Source organism: Malurus melanocephalus, unplaced genomic scaffold (genome assembly GCF_030028575.1).
Source record: "Malurus melanocephalus ecotype Western Australia unplaced genomic scaffold, MMel_1.1 scaffold_111, whole genome shotgun sequence".
In the NCBI taxonomy this organism is placed as follows: domain Eukaryota; kingdom Metazoa; phylum Chordata; class Aves; order Passeriformes; family Maluridae; genus Malurus; species Malurus melanocephalus.
In genome coordinates this window covers 383,239-404,646 of record NW_026623343.1, presented here as the reverse complement: position 1 = coordinate 404,646, position 21,408 = coordinate 383,239, and positions in this window count along the sequence as shown.

Here is a 21,408-nt window from a genome sequence, read left to right as displayed (position 1 = left end):
TATTTATAAAATGACCGATATTTTATAATACTAATAAATCACATAGTCCTTTAAGATGAAAACTGAACTCTGCCACCTCCCCAAACATGTTTCCTTTTGCATTTCTGCTTAGCACTGATTTGCCTAGCTTTTTCTAAATTTAGGACTTGTTGTAATACTCAAAAATAAAWCAATTTAAAATCTTRTTTTCACCGTGCAAGATCTGARGTACTTTATCCTGAAAAAAACTGAWTTTTTTTTCATCCACATAAATAACCAGTATTCCCATTTTATTATTAACAACATTTATTGGGAAGCACTGCAGTGAGGAAGGGAAGGGTAAGAGTAAGAAATGTTGTTAAGATGTGAGRATACACTTTCTGCAAAAATCATTTTAGAATATCATTTGTTAAAGAATGTCCTTTTTCTTATATTTCTTACTATAACTGTTCCCATTCTATGGTTTTAGCATTTGGAAGGACTTCATTGTTTATCTTTCAGCAGCCCGCATTTTCCCTTGAATATGATGAATACAGCTGCAGGACCCTGCATCACCAGTTCTGGGAGTTTATCAGATGGTGGGTGTCTGAAGAGTTTTCTAGCAGAAAAAGAAGTGTCTCCCTTCTTTTGACCTAATTTGCTCAAATATTTAGTAGTTACTCCCATTTCTGCTGTCCTCCCTAGAAATAGCCCTAGAAATTGAAGGCACTGATAGAAATAATAACTTCACTAGACAATGTCATCTAAAATACTGCAATTCTCAATTTTTACTTCTGAAGTATCATTCCCCATGTTTTTCTCACTAATCAAGAAGACTTTGGCAGAAATCAGAAGAAAGCAATGTAGAACTGATAAATGATTTACGCACTTACACCTAAGACTTTCTTACAGTATTAGCARAATTTCAGAGCTTGTAGTAAAAGGTATTAAGTTTCAGACACTTGGCTAAAAGCAGGTCTATATCCAAGGTTATAGAAAAGGAGGGGTCATTTTTATGAAGATACTGACCTTTTCCAAAGTATGATATCTGCCACACATTTCTTTTTGTAATGTTTCAAAAGGAGATAGACTACATTAGTAAACTTCTTTTTTTGCTGATGCTGAGGGGTGAAAGTTAACATTGCTCTTGTTTTTCCTACCCAGCAGAAAAAATAGCATGAGCTGCTTGAGCATTTTCAAATAACGGGAGAAATATGGAAGAATGGATTCTGAATCTTTCTTCCCTGCTGTAAAATGCCCAGATACTTGTTGTCTGATGTGGGAGAGTTTGCAGTGCACGTAGATAAGCTGCAGAAGCAGAAAAGGTTTATGCAAAAGGGAAGTGGAAGCAGTACACATAAACAACTCTTTCATTCAACTTCTTATTTTCATTTTCCATGATTAAGCATAAATGGCAGAAAGACAGAAAGAGACAAGTCTTATTTTAAAGGAAGCAGCTCAGAATATCATACTTTGCTTTTACGTCTTACACCGGATATCAGGATGCTGCTGAAAAAGTGCCAGAATTAAAAGTAATTCCCTCAACTTGAGCAAGCAGTCCTGAAATCTGCCAGATGCTGGCATATATCCACTGGTTTGAAAGTTTGAAAGCAGGCTAAAAAAATTTAGGGGTAGTTTTTGTTTGTTTGTTCCTGACCACTGATAGCATGAGCTAGCAGCTGGTAGAAGAATAAAGGAAAATGTGTGTGTATTGGCAGCAGACAATTTATAACATGAAGCAATTATTCTCTCAGTCTTAAACATCAGAACTTGTGTCTTAAAAAATAATAATTTGCTTGGACAATTTTACAACTGAGCATTTAGTTTTTTCCCATTTTTCCTTCTTCAAAGATGTGTTGGAATTTGTAACCAACAAGATACATAATTTATCAATCTGGTACTTTTTTTTTTAAGAGGCGTTTTTTCTGTCTTGTTTCTTTTAAAGCTTATTGCAATCCTAGCTTGGTAAACCTACATCTCCACCTAGTGGTTTCACAGAAAGGGGAAGCAATCATTTTTCAAACTGTGTTAAGCATGCAGATAGTTTGCAGTTCAACACCAGTGTGAAGAAATTGTATTCTTTCTGAGAGAAATACTTTAAAAGCTGTGATTAAATAAACAGAGATAGATGACAGATAGGTAGATAGATAGATAGACAGACAGACAGATAGATAGATAATTGAATGTTGACATTTCTTTGACATGTGCAATTATATAATGGCTCTTTTATTTCTTAGTGTCCCGTAATAATTTCAACTGCCARCAGAAAAACAGAATTTTAGTGCAGCTTCAATTCATCCTATATTTTATCTAATTCAATACTAAACCATTCTTGGGCAGTGCCRGAAGATTCCCATCTTTCCTACACTCACATTTCTAATCCAGAGTGTGACCAAACCAAGCACAAAACACCTAGCAAGACTTTCAAAATACTTTGGGACCTCTCCTTTGCACAGTGGTGTTTTTTTATAACCCTCTGGTTCAGGATACGTTACATCTGCTGTGAGGAGCTTTCAGGAAATCCATGAATGGAAGAGGCATCCACAAGGCATGTGACTTAGGTACTGCCAGACCAAAACAAATTTTTAAAGCTGTTCTGCCATTTCCCAAAAAGATTCATATTGTTTTCTCTTGACTCTCTGAAATACTCTTTCTTCCATTTTTCTAGAGGAGGTAAAAGCTCCAGTCCCAACACAGTTGCTTGTTGTCCCATACAATCACCTCAAACCTTTCCTGCGAAAGATAACACAGCATATTAAGAAGACCCCTTCAGGTCCACAAAGAAAATAATATCTTTCAGTACCAGCAAATCAATTCCTTTTAAAAGATAAAATGTAGGCAGAAACAAAATTAGTCTCCCGATCCTGTCCAAAATATCTTATTTTTCTCAGCCACAGTTCTGATTCCTCTATCATGTGTCTGCAGTGCCAGCCACTTCATGCAGCCCTGAAAGTCTAAGTGGTTTTTTGGGGGTTAGAATCCTATTCTTTTAACAAAACCTTCAGTTCCATAGGACTATTCAGAGTGCACAAAATTAAGAATGTGCCTAAACCTGTGCARTATTGGATCCTTCACACGGACAGTAGATGTACTGTTAATTAAATGCTACTTGTAATAAAATATATTAAAGTGATTGAAGCTGCTGTAGCTGCAGTGGGCCTAGAAAGTACAATAACCCTTCACTGTAATGTAAAATCCTCATGTCAGAAACATGGACAGTGCTCAGAAAGAGTATAATTAATGCACATTAACATATATACTCAGAGACAGAATATATGAAGAGGGTGCTTTGGGACATGGTTAAATTTTTTGTGACTTCAAATTAAGCAAATTTTGAAAATCTCCAGTTCAGCAATTTACAATGATTAAATGGTATCATAACATTTCTCTAAAACCAAACAAACGTGAAGTAATCCAAAAATATAATGAGCTATTTCAGCCTTAAATATTGTTTCCCACAAATACAATAAATATTGATTTTCTTAGCTAATTAAGAATGGATGGCCACCCACAAATAATTAAACTAAATATTTAGTCTTGTATAGGTAAATGAAAAATTAGATSCTTATTTCAGAGCAGGGTAGCATGTGAAGGTCATTAGATAGCCCAAGGTCAGTCAGTACTGGAGTAAAACTCAGATCTTCTGCAGAATAGCAAGGAGAAATTATTTTGGAGAAGGAGGGGCATTTGGGGTGGCTCAGGCTAAGAACTGTTGCTCTCTGAGATGGTCACTGAAATTCAGAGGTGAATACTGGAGGTGAAAACGAAAGCTCATTTTCCTGTACAGAAAGTTCACCCTTCCCTTGAACAGTGAGACCTGCAGGGCACTGTCAGTCAGCACAGTGAATTTACCAGCAAGAGAGCCGGGCTGGGTTTGCCCTGGGCTCTGGTGGCTTGCTGGGCTCCTTCTGAGCAGTTAGAAAATGTCCTTTTATGCGTGCTCTATCTGACACACACATGTCACAGATGGATACCAAGCGCTCTTGACAGCGCCCAGTTAGAAGCCATTTGGGCAGACAACACRAGAGCGGCAAAACTCTGTATTAGCTTTTAGGCAGAAAATTGGAGTTGGTTGAATAACAATGAGGGATGGCAAAAGGACCACACCTCATTTCCTTGTTACTTTAGCTGGCTTCTGACTTCTTTACATTTCAGAATTAGATAAAATAAGTAGGCTACATAACTTATCAGAGCCCCAAAAAAACTGACAATGTTTTTGATTCTTTCTTCTGGGGTATGTGAAGCCTAAAAAATGGAAGTTCAGTCTCTTTAGGAAGAAGATTCGGTCAAAGTCCACCTGGGCTTATCCAGTCTTGCTTGCCAGTTTGTTGGTTTTGCTCTGTCCAATTGTTTAAATCTATGCCAACAATCTGAGTTTTAAGTAATCCAAGTAGTCAATTTAAAAGCTCAATGTGATTGAGCACTCTTCATTGGCTGTCACAGCAATACAAGGGGCACAAGTATATAATGATATATATAAGAGGATGAAGTATCTAGTGCTGCTACTCAAAAGATATTTTTGCTTTTTGTCACTGTTCATCGTCTTACAATATGGGTAGCTCAAACAGAAATCTAGGRAATAACCTCCTCAGGAAAAAAAAACAAAACAATTTGTGGCATTAGACAAAAACTCATGTGATTCTTTAGGAACACTGGAGACCCCACAAGTATCTCAGTAAAACAAATATTCAAAATAGCAAATTTTCCTAAGACAGAGAGTTGCAAATATTTGAACCATTGCAGATTTCTCGTCAGTTAATGAGACTTCTCATCAACTGCATCTTCARGAGTATTACATGAAACTCGATGATCCTGACAGGTCCCTTCCAACATATTATATTCTATGAAATAAAAACAGCTTACAGATCTAGCCACCAATTGGCATTCTGCATATTATATTGTCTTGGATCTAAAAGAAAGAGCAAATGTGAGCTTCAACAGAGTTTATGTGCTTTCCAGGCCAGTGGGTAAAACTCTACATTATTTTTYATACATTTACAGATTAAGGAACCATGCAATACCCCACAGCTGTTGCATAATACAGCTGGAAAACTTCTTGTGATCTCATTGTGTTCTCTCTTGTGTGCCACAACTGATTTCCCCATATTTAGAGTTTAATTTTCAGGGTTTGAAATGAGCACACACTCTAACCATTATYTCTAAATTTCTAGTCATTCATTTAGTCATTATTTCTAAAATTTTTGAACTCAACAGTAGGAAGGCCATTACACAAAGTAAGTTCTTCACTTACAGGCATGTATTTTATCAGAGTTTTAGGAGAATAAGCTGATATATAAACTCATTATAACTAATATATAAACTCTAATATACATTTACAAGCTCTAAACACATTTTGCACTTTTCTTCTTTCCATGATCCCACTCATTAAWTTTTTATCATGTTACTTGGCCTTTCTTTTGGAAGTGGCAGGGGAGATGTTGTGGGGTGGAGTGTTTTCAAATATAAGCCAAGATTTCTCACATCTATGACAGTCTTAATGTAATGTTACCTAACCATTCTTGGAAGCCCATGCATTTTAAGAAGCATTTTCTTCAAAACCAAAAAATCTAGACTTTCTTCAGTCACAAGGGAAATGACGTACAGAGTATCCAAGCACTTACGGGAGCAGCACAACCCTATAGAATGCCTTGTCCAAGCCACTGGTAGGAAAAACACAGCTTTTCTTCAGGCTGTACCTCCTACTTTTGGGGGTTTTTTTCAGCCATTCCCAACTCCTGTCAAAAGATCAAGATATACTTCAGTTTTGTTCTCTAAATAAAAATGAAAAACCTCCAACGAAACAACACAAACCCTGCACATATCCCTGTGCATATTGAATATCTGTGAATATTTCACCAGTCTGTATTCTGGGTACATCTCACTGCACTAAGACTTCTGCACATAGTGAGCGGTGCAAACTGAAAAAAAAATAAAAGTGCTAAAAGTGCATGGGGGAGAAAGGAGTGTTTGTAATCTTAGTGGAAGTCCAGGATGACATTTATCTGGTGATTGTAGTGGAGCAGGTATTACATTGGAAATAATAACAAAACCTTTTGGCTAATTTAACTAGTACATATATTTGGAACCATGTAAAATGTTTTCCTTATTTCTAGTACAGCTATATGTATGCATATATACATTTATCTATATATGTTATATAGTTGAGTAACTTGTAGAGAATATAAATAAACTCACCTAGAGAACCATTAAATGTCACTATCAAATACAAGTCTTTGATGTGTTTCCCTTGTGTAAAATCAAAGTTGTAGTGGAGAAAAAGGAGAAGAAGGTGCTTAGAAAATGTAAGGAACTCTCCACAGAGAGCACAGACTAAATGTACAAAGATAAAACCAAAGAAAAAAATTTTAAAGTTTGAAAAAAACATGATCATGCATTGGATGCAACATTTATTAGCTAAGCATAGACACAGAAAAAAATAATGCATATATTCAATCTGATGTAAAGGCTTGCCTTTAAACCTGCTAATAGCAATCGTAGGTTCAGTACACATAAATCGGTTTCATAGCTGAAATAATACAACTTGGTCCAGCCCACATCTTTGCAGGGCTGCCAGATTTTGCTTCAGAGTGAAAAGTATTTTTCAGATTTCAGTCCGCTATTTGGCAAGCAGCTGATGAAACAAACTTGGAGATTCTCTTCCCTTTTGGCCTCAGTGACTTTCTGTGCCATTAACAGATYAACTTGCAATGKTTTTGTGTTATGAARCAGTTTCTGYRTTGCTGTATTTTCTGCTGTATTTCAGCATTTGTAAAATTTTAGGGCAGCACCTCCTGCAGCTGCTTTTATGTGACTTCTCATGATTTTAATACTTCAGCTGTGTGTAAAGCTYACAGGCTGAGCTTGTCTTCTTCAGCTGTTGCAAGATCTCACAAAACCATGTGGACAACAAGGTTGGTTCCCTCCCGACCTGACATATGGTGATCCTCAGTTGGATCAGTCCTGAAACCTTGGGAAAGCCAAGATGGAAAGCTTAGCTGGAAAGACTTAAGTGTCTTCAATAATAYACTAGAAGGGTTTTTGAAAGCCTTGAGCTCCACATGATTTTTGTGCCAAGGATTTTCTCTGAGTTTAGCACAGTTTGAAGTATACGGCTTCCAGCAGTCACAACCTCCACAGATGGTGTCAGCCAGGCTTCTGGAAGGCTTCTCATGTGGCTCGACAGTATGTGTGACTTGTGGGACACCTGTCCCCAGACATGSTACAGAAAGGCTGAGCCCCCCACCGCTATCCAACTGAAGAAGACTCTCTTCTGTTCACTACCCAGCATTGCTATGAGCTCTGCTATCTTTGTTTATGCAAAATTTGATCAGTTTTTCCATTCAGAAAGGGCAAAAGTAGGTCTTATTCCTGCTTCAGTTTTAGTGTTTTGAAGTAAAGTTCCTGTCAGGCCAAAGCTGTAGGTTTCAATAACACAATATTATTGCCTAGGAAAACAGAAAGATTGTTGGAAGTACCTCTTAATATTCTCATACCAGTGACMCATATTTTTAATGCAAATACACAATTGTTCTAATGCTACACAAATATAACAATACGTTGTAATTTATAGCAGTAAAAACATTCAGAACACCCAGTAATGTTCTCAGTTGCTAATTGGTCATTTGCTTCAATTTCATTCTTTACAGACATAAGCTCATACTTAAACCATTAGAAGTTAGATATCCAACAGAGATCCCACTGAAACAGAGCCCACAAGGCTGAGGGATACACAACAGCTATGAATACTGTTATTTATCTGTGGAGGCCATCCTTGAAATGCAGGTCAAATAATGAATGTAACCTGCTGAAGGATCTTTAGCTGTCAAGCTAAGCTGTAGTAGATTGTTGCATAGAACATAAAATTAATTTCAAAAATCATGAAATATTTTAGAAAAGGCTTCCTGTGCAGAAGAAGGTGACAAGTTGAAGTAAAACAGGAGTTTATTCATAGAAGCTCTTCTTGGAAAGTTTAACCTTTAAATACACCTGGCCTGAAGGTATCTGACTAAGTACCTCAGTGGATTTAGGTTATACTTTTTCCTTCCCCTACAATGGAATAAACAAAGGCAAGCTTGGGAGGGTCATTACTGCCGTATTCCCAGTGCTTCTTCAACCACTCTTCACTGTCTGGTGGACWCTAGCTGAGCAGGTAAATCTAATTTGAGGTCCTCTTGCTCAATCTCATTATAATAATTCACTAAATAACTTCCTCTCTAGGCATAAAGCTCTTGATAAAGATTTGCCCTACACATACACAGCTATTTTTTTTATTACTATTTTTCATTTACATACAGTATACCGAATTTGGCTAGGACTGATTTGCTTCTTCTCTACAACCTGACAGAAGAAAATTTTTGCATGTTGACTTTCACCATGCTTGAAATCTCAGGGGAGCAATGTACAATCTGATAAAGTCRTCTTCAAGAAAGTTGGGGATTTTCTATTTTTTTAAAAATTCAACTCATCTCAAGTCCGGATTTCTTTTTCAGAAGATATGCTCCAGCCTTAATTGGGGTGCTCAGTCTAGGGTAAATGGGTGAAATTTAAGGTCCAGCAATACATAAGCAGTTCCTCTCAGTAATCTCACAATCTCTTCAATTCTATGCATTTAAAATGAAGAATCTTGCAGTGTGCAGCCTGCAGTATGTTAAATATTCTTGGAACATGGGCAAAGCATTTGCACCCAGTAAGTAACTCTACATCACTTGCACAGTRAATTCTTTCCCGCTCTGCATAAAATACGATAGAACCGACTACAAGTGCAGATTGACAGAGTGCAGGGTGATGGGTGGTCTCTCCAATGCTGCCTCAAAGCCATTGTGCAGTGGCCATGAAGCCCCTTCAGATCTCAGCCCATGTCACTGAGATCTGTGCTCTGTGAGTTTTAACACTCACTCTCTGCAGTCCAAAAATACGGCCCTGTGATGTCAGGGTGACTCTTCAGTTCCTCTTATGAATGGGTCTTTGAAGTGAGRAAAGACAAGACAGATCCTTAGAAACATGGTCTGAGGAAAATCTTTGCCATTAGAACTATTAGCAATCACTCTGCTTTGCCAAAGAGTTCAAAGACACAAAGATAAAAAGGCTAAAAAAACATGAAAGGTAGTGTGAGGTGGCAATAGCATGTGGTAAGGGAAGGTAGGATGATGAGTGTTTTGAGAACAATTAATATCTCATTTGGCTTTCTATAAAGGTGTACATTACACAAGGAAAAAATTACCAGACATTTTATTCTTTGCATCTCCATGTTGCCCAGAGGTATGGTGAGCATCCCTCATTCTGGTGGGAGACACATGGGAGCCGCATTGTGTCTGTGACAATATGTCAAGTCAAACATAGGAGCTGAAGAAGTGCCTTGATTTTGCTCAATTAGTACTGTTTGCTTTGTGGACCTCCATTAGCAAGTATAAATTTGTACAGTGGTCACCATTTAAAAATCAATATTTACTAAGGGTTATCACATCATCAAGCCTAGGACACTAAGTAGTTCCGTAAACTTTGAGCAGAAAATAATACTGCCATCTGGTAAATATTTAACACACGTATCATTTTATGGAAACCACTACTTTTGATACAGGTGTTCATTACCTCTTCCCAGCTAAACCATTAAATTACATTRCACTGAACTTAGGCTTCACTTCAGCCAGATTTCAGTTAAAGGAGCTAAGGGGGAAATATAGTAAAGATCACTTTATAATGAACATAATTAAAATAACTGTAATGAATAATCACTTTAATTTTTGTTGCCCTCTTATCCCAAAGCATATGGTTCAGTGCAGATTGTCTGTGGACATACTGAATTTATGGCTTGAATATATCTGGTAAAAATAACTCAAGATTCCTTTTTCCTCTGGGTAGTAGCGGTTTTTTCTGTTTGTCAAGGAAGCCTCCCCAGTCGCTAGCTACACTGTCCACTTTCTTTCAGTATAACCACTCTTCCTTTGATGTGTAAGTAACAGATGTTTAAGACATAAGAAATTAGATAGACTGTGATTACTGAGAAACAAGTTAATTTCAATTCATTACTTGATGTTCTCATTCACTTGTTCTGAAAATGACAGTAGTTAGTAGGGTTGTTGGTTTTTTTAATTGACATATTTTATGTTTAACAATCAACTTAAACTTAACCTATGCACACCTCTAATTTTGAAACACATCATTTGCGAGCTAATATGTCACTTTTTCATCGTAAATTGGAATTATTTCCAAAATGGCTTCACTTTAATTATATGTACGTGTACAACTTAGCCAGCTTGTTTTCTTGCAGGCAGTGGGAAGAGGTAAGGAGAAAGTAGGAAGCAATAGCTTTGCTTTTCCCCCTTTCACAAAACAAAATTCATTCYCTCCCAGTTTTCTAAAAAATAAGTATTTCAAATGAGCTAGAGGAAGGGTTTGGCAGAGGAAAGATTAAGTTTGGGTTTTTCTGCTGGAAAGGAATAGGCATGATTAAGAAAAAGTCTTAGATAGCTCATGAGCTTTCAAATATTGCATGTGTTTGGTTGATAAAGCTAATAATGTTCACACAAGTACTGTAAGGCATTTGACTTGGTACCTCATGAAATTTTGATTAAGAAAGTAAAACAACAATAAACTCAACATGGTGTATCTTGAATAGCTTAAAAATTATGAGTTTTTCTTGAAATTGCAAACAGGGAATTCTCACAGAAATTATGTTTTCCTAGTCAGGTCCTCAGGGATCAGTTTTTAATGCCATGCTGTGAAATGTTTGTATTGGTTCAGAGGAAAAGACTTAGAATAGGTGTTTGAAAGAACTTTGTGAAATATAGTACAGTGAACTGTCGCAAAGAGGATACCTAGAACAGCTGAGGGTTTCTCAGTGGAGATTTTTAAGAACTGATTAATATGTTGGGCCTATGTAAGTTCATTTGCATCTGATTTCTAGTAGGAATATGGTCTAGATGATCCTTTGAGACAGTGGGGAGAGAAAGGGACAAGAGGGAGGCTAAAACTCACCCTCCTATAGCTGTATATTAACACTGTACATCACAGAACCTCTGTCTCCAGTTCTGGTCTTCCCAGGCCAGAGAAGAGCCATCAGAAGGCAGCAGTGCTTTATAATTTGCCCTTGCAAAACTGACCCCAAAAATTATTCCTGTACACTTTATAAGTCAGGCAAACATTTTCAGGGAGAAGTATTATTTTATATGTCTAACTCATATCATTAATGAAAAACAGATGAGCTGTTAAGTACAAAAGCGTTAAATCTCTTCTTTTTTTCTCAACTGTATCAATTTGCCTTATAAAAAATACTTTTGGGCCTTATGAAATCTGTCTTTTTTACACCCTCTGGCCATCATAACTATAACAACCCTMCTGTAGTCATAAATTGAAGTAACAAGTTACACTTTTTATTGGTGACAGTAATTAAGTCCCAAACAAGGTGTTAACACATTTAATAGATTCCACATCAGAAAAAAAAAAATTGAAACAAGTCTAGATATTTTTAATAAATTATGTAGCTCCAAGAGAAGCTGAGTTTTGGACCTAAACCAAGGATTTTAAAAGGCTTTTGTTTCTTGTTAAATGAGGGGTGAAAAAAATCATTGAATACTGTTGTTCTTTTTGGTTTCATAATCTATGAATCTAGAGGTCTGTAATTTAATACCAAGTGATGATTTTTTTTAAAGGGTGCAGAAATGCTCTAAACACACTTTTATTTCTAGTTAAAACTCTAAATTTGAGGCTGCTACATCTCTCAATTCTTATTCTGTGTTCACCTTGTAAAAAGAAACAGACTAAGTCTCCACAGGATGAGAGTCAGGCCAGAGCAATGTAGACAGGCTTTTAAGCAATCTCCTCAAGCACCACAAATCTATGTCCAAACCTCACAGTTTATCATGTGTTAAGCCCATCCAGATGGTGGGTAATATTCTGGTATTAGCAATCCACATCCATTTCCACTTCCTTCTCTATAGAAAATTACCAGCAAGTCTCCCTGGTGGTCTTTTAAAAGTAAAGGAACTCACATGTATATGAATGTACACCACACACATTACAGTATCTTTCTCTGAAGCAAAAAAAACCAAGCTCTTAGTAATTTATAATTTGAAATGTGTAGAACACAGTTTCAAATTGTCAAGTACTTTCCCTAACTGCCTGTGACAGTCCCAGGCTCCTGAGAACAGAATTTGGAAAAAGAGAAGAAGAATCAAAACTGCAAGTGCTTTATCTGCCTTCCTGTGAGAGCTGGAGTGATGGGGCTTTGTGAGAATAAATGCAGGACTCTTCTCTCCATGTAACATCACAGGCCCTGCTACAGCTCCTGTCCACAGTGCTATCAGCTGCATGCCCAGAACAAACTTATCAAATTTATGGACAGGGAAAGCTGGAGAATTTTAGTATACWTTCCAGGCATTTTAGTATACATACACATATACATTTTACATACATTTTAGTAGTCATACTAGGCAGCAGAAATAAGCATGGAGTTATAGAACAGACTAAATTGATAAGGAGTTGTAGTCACAGTTAATTGTCCAGTGGTTATAGCTAAGAAATCTCAGCCTTGYAGGAACTAGGAAAACTGTGGGTTTATACCTCTAAAAATTGCTTGCAGCTCATTAGGGCTGCCTTTCAATTTTTCCAGTTGTCCAACTGWCAATAGGTCCCAGGAGAAAGCACCTCAGCTCTCTGCTTCCCTGCAGCATTRTTCCCCTACAAACACCTTCCCCTTCCCTGTCCTTTCCATGTGAACACCTGCCTGCCTCTGCCTGTGACCACAGTGTGTCCCAGGAGAGGAAGACCAAGATGTGAGGCAGCAGCATTCAGGATGCACTGCACAGCTCTGCAGTTTAGATGGGGTGGAAATGAGAGGGTCTCAGAGCAGGAGCCAGCAGAGCTGTGTGAAACAGGTTTCAATAACGCACGAGTCTCCAATCTTTGGCACTCTGTGGATGTGCATCACTTTACAGCAAGATACAAYCTGAAACCAACCTTCTTGTTTAACCTTGGACATATTACCAAAGTCTTGCCAAGCTGTCTCCTTATGAAAACCTGTTTCTGGGGGAGTTTTGGTTGGTTTTTTGTTCTATTTTAATCACATAATTCACCCAGCAGTTTTCTCCTCTGCTTTGTTGCACTGAGTAAACCACCTGGGACTTTAAAGTCCTCCAGACGTCCTACTCCACCACATCACCTAGAACTTCTAAACCCTCTGGATTTCTTCAAGTTACCTCTTCCTTAGATGTATCTCCTCCTCTACAGCAGTAGCAGGAACCCTTGCAGGCATCAGCCTGCATCCAAGGTGGTCTGAGTGGTAGCTTCAGGCWGCTCACTTACATGTCTAACTTGAGAAGGGTGGAAAGTATCTGAGTTATGAGCATTCCCCTCCTTTTTATTCAGCCAGAGACAGAAGTAGTTCCCCTAAGCTCAGTTCCTTGMAGAACCTATTTCTCTTCACTGAAATATGGAAACTGAAGGAAATTTGCAGTTCTGAATGTGTGTATCAGGTCCCTGCAGCTAAGGAATATGAATATCCTGCCTGCCTTCTTCCACAGTTCATACATCCCAAACAAACTCAGGCACCCATAAACTCTGGTGGATATAACATGGAATTTTCTGACACTGCTACTGCCTTCGCTGCTGCCTTTATTTCTCTGAAGAGCTGAAAGAATGCTTCGGCATTCAGAAATCATTACAGAGTGCAACGTGGTGTTATCCCAAGCTTGTAAAAGAGAGGTACATATTTTTGCAATGTCTCTTTTTTTTATACACGCTCATCCTCTGGGGAAAATTTTCATTGCATCTGCTACCAGCAGTGCCATGGTGTCTCTCCTACCCCTGCAAGGTGCAGAAAGTACAGAAAGAGTGTGAGTGGTCAGCAGYTTAAGTGGCAGAGAAAGTTTTTCAGCTGCCTGTTACTGAGACTCTGCAGTCCTCACAGGGTTAACCCRTAAGTGGGCTTCTGCCATATCTTGACACAACTCGGAGGTTTGCCAAGGAGCATTAATTAAATTTCATGCTTTCCATCAGAGTTATTAAATGTACTCATCCCTACCAGCTACCATACTGATATGGGCTATTATTATTGTTATTATTATTACTTTACAATTAGCATGTTGTTCCCTAACCACCGTTAAATATGGCTGGAGAGTGTTTCTGARTTAATACTTTAAGACCAGACCAAACTACGAAAAGCACTCAGAATTATAGAAGAGACCTTGATTTTAAGGGTCAAAGTACATTTGCTATGTTAAATTTTTAAGGAAATTCTTCTTCCCAGCTGTTTCTTAACTTTTTCTGGACTTGAGTCATGCCTTGAGCTATTTTGGAAAGATAAYGAAATTTTTTTGGAGGGGAAGAAAAGGGAGTGATTACTACAAGAGAATGTGTGGCAAAGTATTCAGAAATGTTTAGAGGAAAACTAACTGTTGAAAACATGAAAATCTACTCAATTCTAGCCTTATATTTCTATGATTTTTTTTCCATTATTATTTWAAAAATTATGTCTTTAATTCAGTGCAGCTATGTGAACTTGTTAGGATTCTGCTGCCATGGATTGTTTAGCTTGATGACAGATCTCAGATAATGAGAGTGTAAATAGGAGTGTACACTTGTTCAGCCCTTTGTAGTGCAAYCTGTGAGAGCATCCTCATGGTGGATCGTAGAAGTTGTTGAGAGAAATCACAGCACTAYGCTAAGATCAAGTAAATTTTACTCAAATCCCAACTCTTCATCACATGAAAGTACAATCGAATAAATATACCAAAATATTTGGTGTTTATAGAGCTTAGTAATATGGAGTGTTCATTAAAGACTGCCTGCTTTAGGACTTTCACCCTGTGCTACTTTCAAGCTTAGCGTGGAGAACTGTCCTACTTTTCTTTTGTTGGGTTGTGCAAAAATCAACTTGCATTTTGCCTTGGGAAAGAGGCTCAATTTGTATTTGCTTAGCCCTAAGACTAGCACAGAGAAAGCAAGTTTGTCATGTATCTGTCATGACATTATCTAGATAATTCCTTTTGATAAGYAGTATCATTTTTCTGGAGCTGTATAGAAGAGGACTTTACCCTGAAGTGAAGTGAGAGCAGCTATGGCTGGATAAATACTTAAGTTATGCCTGGTAGCAGGTAAATGCCTTCCATATGAGAGACATTCTCTGTTCTTTGATTGTAAAAAATATCTCAGGTTACTTGAGAAATTATTCTCTAGACTTGGTATTTTAAAGTAGACTCTTTTCCAAATTTTGCCATTAATACATTCAGAAAAAGAAGGTATTCCTGTTAAAACACACCATTTTATGGASGGAGCTTGGGAAAAAAACCTTGTTTCTTTCATGGCAGTTACACCACTACTTCTGAGCTCTGTGCTTGGATTGAAGTTTGAACCCCAGCATGGCAAACACAAGAGCTTTGGTGGACTGCAAAAGCCAAACAGAGAAACTATGCTCCAGCAGGAAAAAAAATCAAGCTGTGATTGCAACCCACAGCTCTTTTCCTAGTGAAATATTCTGCCATTGTCAAAAAAGTCCTACAAAATACAGGGCATCTCACCCCAGGATTTATCTGTTCCAGTATTAAAATTGCTGCAACCTGCTTTAGCACAGGTAGGAGATTAATTTCCAAAAATGCCAGCAGGAACAAAACAGTAGAAAGCACATTTTGTTAAACTTGTTCACGCATCTCAGAGTGCCCCAAGAAATCTAAGTGAGCCTTCCTACCCTCAGTTCTGCTCTTGAACGATTGCTCCCTACCACAGCTTTTGCTGAGTCCTGCATGCCCACGCACAGCCCCACAAAGGATCAGGACAGGGGGTACCTGAGGGTGGGGAGGGCACCTTTGATACCCTCAGTGGGTCAGGGTCTGGTGACACACCAAGGTGAGGGAACAACAACAACCCACACCCTAATCCATCACCTCTGACCCATGCACAAAGGCCACAGCTGCAGGAGCATTTGTCAAAAGAGAGTGAGCAAATGAAGAAGCATTCTTCCCAGCTCCCACAGTTTTATTCCTCATCTTTTACTTTTTTTTTAAACTGCAACCCCTGGGGGCAAACTACACAACCTGAAGATTTCATATGTCATCAAAAATACAGGCATGCAGACTCATATATACACACATTCTCAGGTGTTATGTGAGTGAAGCAAACCTTGAGAAAATGGCAAAAAGGAAAAAACCGAACTCTGTGGACAAAGGGAAAAAAACGCTATTTTTTAATTATTTAAATGTTGTGATCCAGSCTTATAATTTCTCAACATTTGAAGCTGGCAATAATTTATGTTGCTAGGTACATGCCTTAACACAGGTGGGATTTGTCTGCTTGAGAATGTGAAGGTGATATCTTTTATGTTCACAAAGTAGCCAGCCAAGTTTATTTTATTCCTGCTCCCATTTCCTTACAGATCTCCAACTCTTTATTCCCTCATCCTTTTCTCTCCTCAGTGTTCCCCCCACTCATCTACCCTCCATCTCACAAACAAGAGAGAGGCTTGTSAATTTGTTATATTTGGTGTTAGAATACGGGCAAACTCTGGAGGGATCAGGCAAGCTTATTTTCATCTTTTACGAGCCGCATCTCCCTCCCTCCCTGCGCTGCAGCCTGTGGTGACACTGACCTCTGGTGATCACARAAGTAACACTCACACTGAAGTGACACAGCTGCAATTTTGAACTGCGTTGAGGTTTTTTACCAGAACGTTGTCTCCTCATTAATGAGACTGTATTTTGCAGTCTGTTTTCTACCATGAAGGACAGAGACAGRTACATCTCCTATGAGCTTGCTCCTACTCTGCTTTTGGACATGGGAATTATCACAGTCYTTGTGTTACTCAAATAAGTTTTATGCAACGTTTCTCATAATACATATYATGCAAGATAGAGAAGTTTACTGTCTGTCACACTATTTCTTGAAAACTGACGTATATTATATTTAACAGGAACCTTAATTACTTAAACATTCTGGAAAAGACTGTGGCCCATGCAGAAGTGACCCTGTGCAGCTTCTTGCAACTCGCTTCCATGTCTGTGATTTCTCCTTGCACTCACCAAACGCGGCATTAACTCCACTGAATGAACGGAAAGCAGATCTCCACCCAGGCTATTTTTTGTCCATTTAGCCAAGAAAAGCAAATAAATCCAGAGCTAAGRCTGCAAGTTTTCAATTGCTCATTTTAAATGTGCTCTATTATGACACTGGAATGATCTCAGCACACTGATGTTACAGAATCAAATATGGGCTGCAGACCTTGTTAGAAGTGAGCACTGAGTTAATGAAAAGAGTTTCAGCTTGACATTCACTCTATTTTGTAACTTTAATTCCTCTCTAATTTATTCTTTGGAAATTTTAGAACTCAATTCCATGCAGATGAAGTGAGAGAAAATATTGTGTTGCTTATTAATTGTTAGGATAATGACACAGGTATTGGAAAGCACACTTGGAATGAACTTTAATTAAAAATGTAAGAACTGATGATACTCTCGTTATATAAGCAATGTTTTTCGAACATCATCCGGTACTGCTGTAGCCCAGTAGGTATGAACAGTCCTTGATCTTTAGGATAGCTTAAAATGCAAGGAAAAGAGGGAAGGATTAATTAAAAAACAGCCATTTTGAGTAAGCAAAAATTTGTTTTCCACAAAAAACACATGGCAAGTTGTCAGATCAGATGAAAGATATAGACAGCTAGATAATAATCCCCTTGACTGTGTGTTTAACTTTTCTTGTATTGATACGTTTGCTTGAGTAGTATTAAAACATTTCATGAATCTGTTTAAAACACTACTTTACTGTAGCAGAATTAAAATGAATGCTTAGTAGTCTGCTGTATGCTTTTAACAAACAGATTTCATTTACTCCTTTGAGCCAAGCAAAATTAGAAGGACCTAGGGGTCTCTGATCATTAGCCCAAAATTAATGATCAGTTATTGAATAATTAACTGTCATTGATAYCTCATTTCTAAACAAATCAATGGACCCATTTAAGTATTTGTGTAATGATAGTAATATAATCCTTCCTCATATGAACTGCAAGTGAATAGACCAAAGAGAAAAAGCACATTCTCCACCCAAAGTAATTATGAGACCTACTTAAAAATCATTTGGCTCAGCAGAAATGTAAAGTATTTTTCTGCATAATTTACCTCCAAAATGTGTGCATTTGGTTTCCACATTAAAAACTGAAACCTGTGTGAGTGGAGGTAGTGCTCCAATACCTTTGCAATGCAAGCACATGGGTGTGGGTGATATTTCTGTGAGTGTGGTGAGCACCCCGGCCATGGGGTCTGACAGAGCTGCAGAGGGCAGAGTTTGCCGATCATCCCCCGCCAGGGACTCGCCAGGGGTCCCTGGTGAAGATGGAGCTGGGAGGGAACAGAGAGGAACATCCCTGTGGTTCGTTAATCTCTTCCTCCTGACTGTGCTCTGCTTCCCTTCCCACCACCCACAGCTGCTCTTCAAGGCAGTAAAACACTGTCCAGTAGTCTAGGATTTAAATTAGGAGGAATATCGTTTTTTTGGTTTTTTTTTTAAATAGTATAATGTGTTTGCAGTGCATGAACAAAACTGCTGTCACCAATGAAAATAGTTTTACAGATGACTCCATCCCTACATTTTTTGAAAACACTCTCCAGTGTCAAATACAACACTTAATRTTGATCGCCTTCACAAAAAGCAGTGGCATGTATGCACTTGAGGAAGGTGTGAAGGGGAGGGGAGAGCTGTTTGYTTCAAGTACAGAAAACTGTAAAACTATTCAAACCAGAAATTATTTTAAAATGTAGTTCAGTTCACTCTGAAAATTGTGGACTCACCCACTGCTAATCCTTCAGCTGGCAGGACAATGAATGCTTGAAGCAGAATCATTTATTAGTGTTATGAAGAGATGCCGTTGTGAGCATTTAGTAAGAGGTCTGTAAACATAACAAATACCACAATTGGAAACAGAAATGTTTGCCTTATTATTTCAATGAATGTTTAAACAATAGCAGCAACAATGACTCAAAGCATCAAAAATCCAAACTATGGKACTGAAAATCTTAATGTTCAGCTATATTTAATAAAATAATAATTATATGGGTACACTGATCCCAACATCTAGTTATTTTTGCTTTCACTCATTTGCTCCCATCCTTTGGCAACCAGAATTTTTCTAGATTCGCCTTCAAATTACTATTAGCTATTTCTTAAAGAGTTCCACCCTCACTCTTCTGGAACAGCAATATCTGAATATTTCCCGACAATGCTGAGGAACATTCCCTGCCTCAGCTGTCCAGTTTTAATAGGCCACCATGTTTTCCCTCACTTTGGTAATTGTGGAGATAAATAAGAGAATGGGCAGAGACAGTAAGGGATTACAGGGAGGGATTTTCCTCCAGTCCAAGCACAGAGTCTGTGTTCTGTCTTGGTTTTGAAGAAGTTTTGTGTTCTGGAACATGGCTGTCCCCTCTTATTCTGCTGCATTTACCMGCTGCCATGTGACAAGAGTGTATTTTAAAATGTTTGTGAGCTTCTTTTTCAGTGAAAAATCTGTAGGTCTTTCCCAGCCTTCCCAAATGTGAATATCTCTAAGACATATGCCAGCATATTGGAAATTTTTTCTGTTGCAGAAATTAGACTAAAAGCAATATGCATTTATGTCTGATTCCACTTCTGAGTGTGGAGTAAGCTGTGGGAGTGAGGGTGCTCCTTGTTAAAATCTGGGGAAGGGGAAGGCTGCTGGGATTTTGTTTTTGCAGGTGATCTGCAGCTACAGAGCTCCATTTGTATCATTTCACATTAGGAAAATCCAGAATGAAAAGCATTCATAGCTGAGTAATATATTAATTTTTTAAATCGGTATTTCATAGCATAAGAAATTTCTAAACACGTGCAACTCCGAATTCAGTGTATTTTTTTTGTAGAAAGAATTTCTGTGATAAACACATGATAAATATATAGTGCTCCAGAGAGGAAGAGGACCGAAGGGCTCAGCTTTAGCCAATCCCGTTCACCATGGATGTGCAGGATCTCAAGCTCCCATCCCCACACAAATGCTCTCACACATCCCTGTGTTTGTTCCTATTGTACCTGGAACGCTGGCAATTGAAAATGAGATGTCTGTTCAGCTGACATATTCACGATGTACAGAGCATTGAAAGAAATTAAAGATGCAAAAGCAATGTTGAAACAACCAATTTTTTTTCCCCTTTGAGCTGTTTGAATAGCAAGCTGCTTCTTTCTTTCATATGAATCTACATTGATAATAAAAAGGAATTTTTAAAGAGAAGTGGTAAAGTTTCTTAGCTGAAAATGTTTATAAAATACGTATTTATCTCAAAATTATAATGATGAGAACAGCTAAGAAGCAATTACTATTTGCTTCAAGATGCTGCCAGTGATCTTGTTCCTTGAGTTTATTTATTATTTTAGTTTCACAGTATTTGACAGAAATTGTATCATTTTTATTTTTATTTTCTCTACATCAAGATTTTTGTGGTTGGCAGTGACAGTCATCTTCGAGTTCTGCTTGCAACTAYACAAGACAACATTTTTAATACATTTTGGAATAAAAAAAATATTATTTAGATTTAGATTGGTTTTTAATTGCAAAAGTGCTAGGTTTGTAGCCATGTTTATCAATCACCTGATGAAGTTATTTATTTGTCAGGTTGGTGTCTCAAATAACTAAGGGTGACATGTTCTTCTTTCACTTTAATAAATGGTTTATGTGTGTGAGAGGTATCAGCCTAAATAAAGCCTATGATGAACAATTTGTTTTCAAAGCCATGATCTAGTTCTTTAATTTGAATACAAACAAGTGTGATTTAGAATTAAATGGGTACTTTGCACTGAGATTTGACTCCTTGCTTTGTTTTGCATTTAATTTTTTTCGCCTATTCCTCTGTTCTTATTGTGTGTTCTAAATTTTATGGCAATGAAGGCCAGCAATTATGTTTCTCTGCCTCAGTCCTTACATATATTTTATATACGAGTTTTACATATTTTTATGTGAAACAGCTGTTTTTGAAGCTATTCCCCTTGGAATATTTACAGTTCAATAGTAATATCAGAGACACCAGAAAGTAAAGCTCAGAAGAAACAAAAGGAAGCCAGGCATAATTTCATAATTTAGGGAAYTAGGAAGCTATAAACAAGCAGCAAGATTAATGACAAATAAACTAAGTCTCCTTAGTTTTAATTCTAGATGATCCTATTAGTAACGTGTATAAAGGAAAGCCATAATTTCCAGTGTAATTTTTTTTTTTTAAGTTAATGATGTTATCCTACTGCTGTSTCTTGACAGTCCAGGTTTTCTTAAGAAAACCTGAAATAGATATGTCTCAGTGTGCCTGAGTTTTGGCTTTGAAACATAAAGGTAACTTGGTTTTGATTGCCATCTGATACTATCCTTTTTGGTAGGGTGGGTAAAAGATGCTGAATTAAAGCAAATTTATTCCAGAATTTCTTGAATTTAAACTCTGAGCATATGCTTACCTGAAATAACGACTCAAA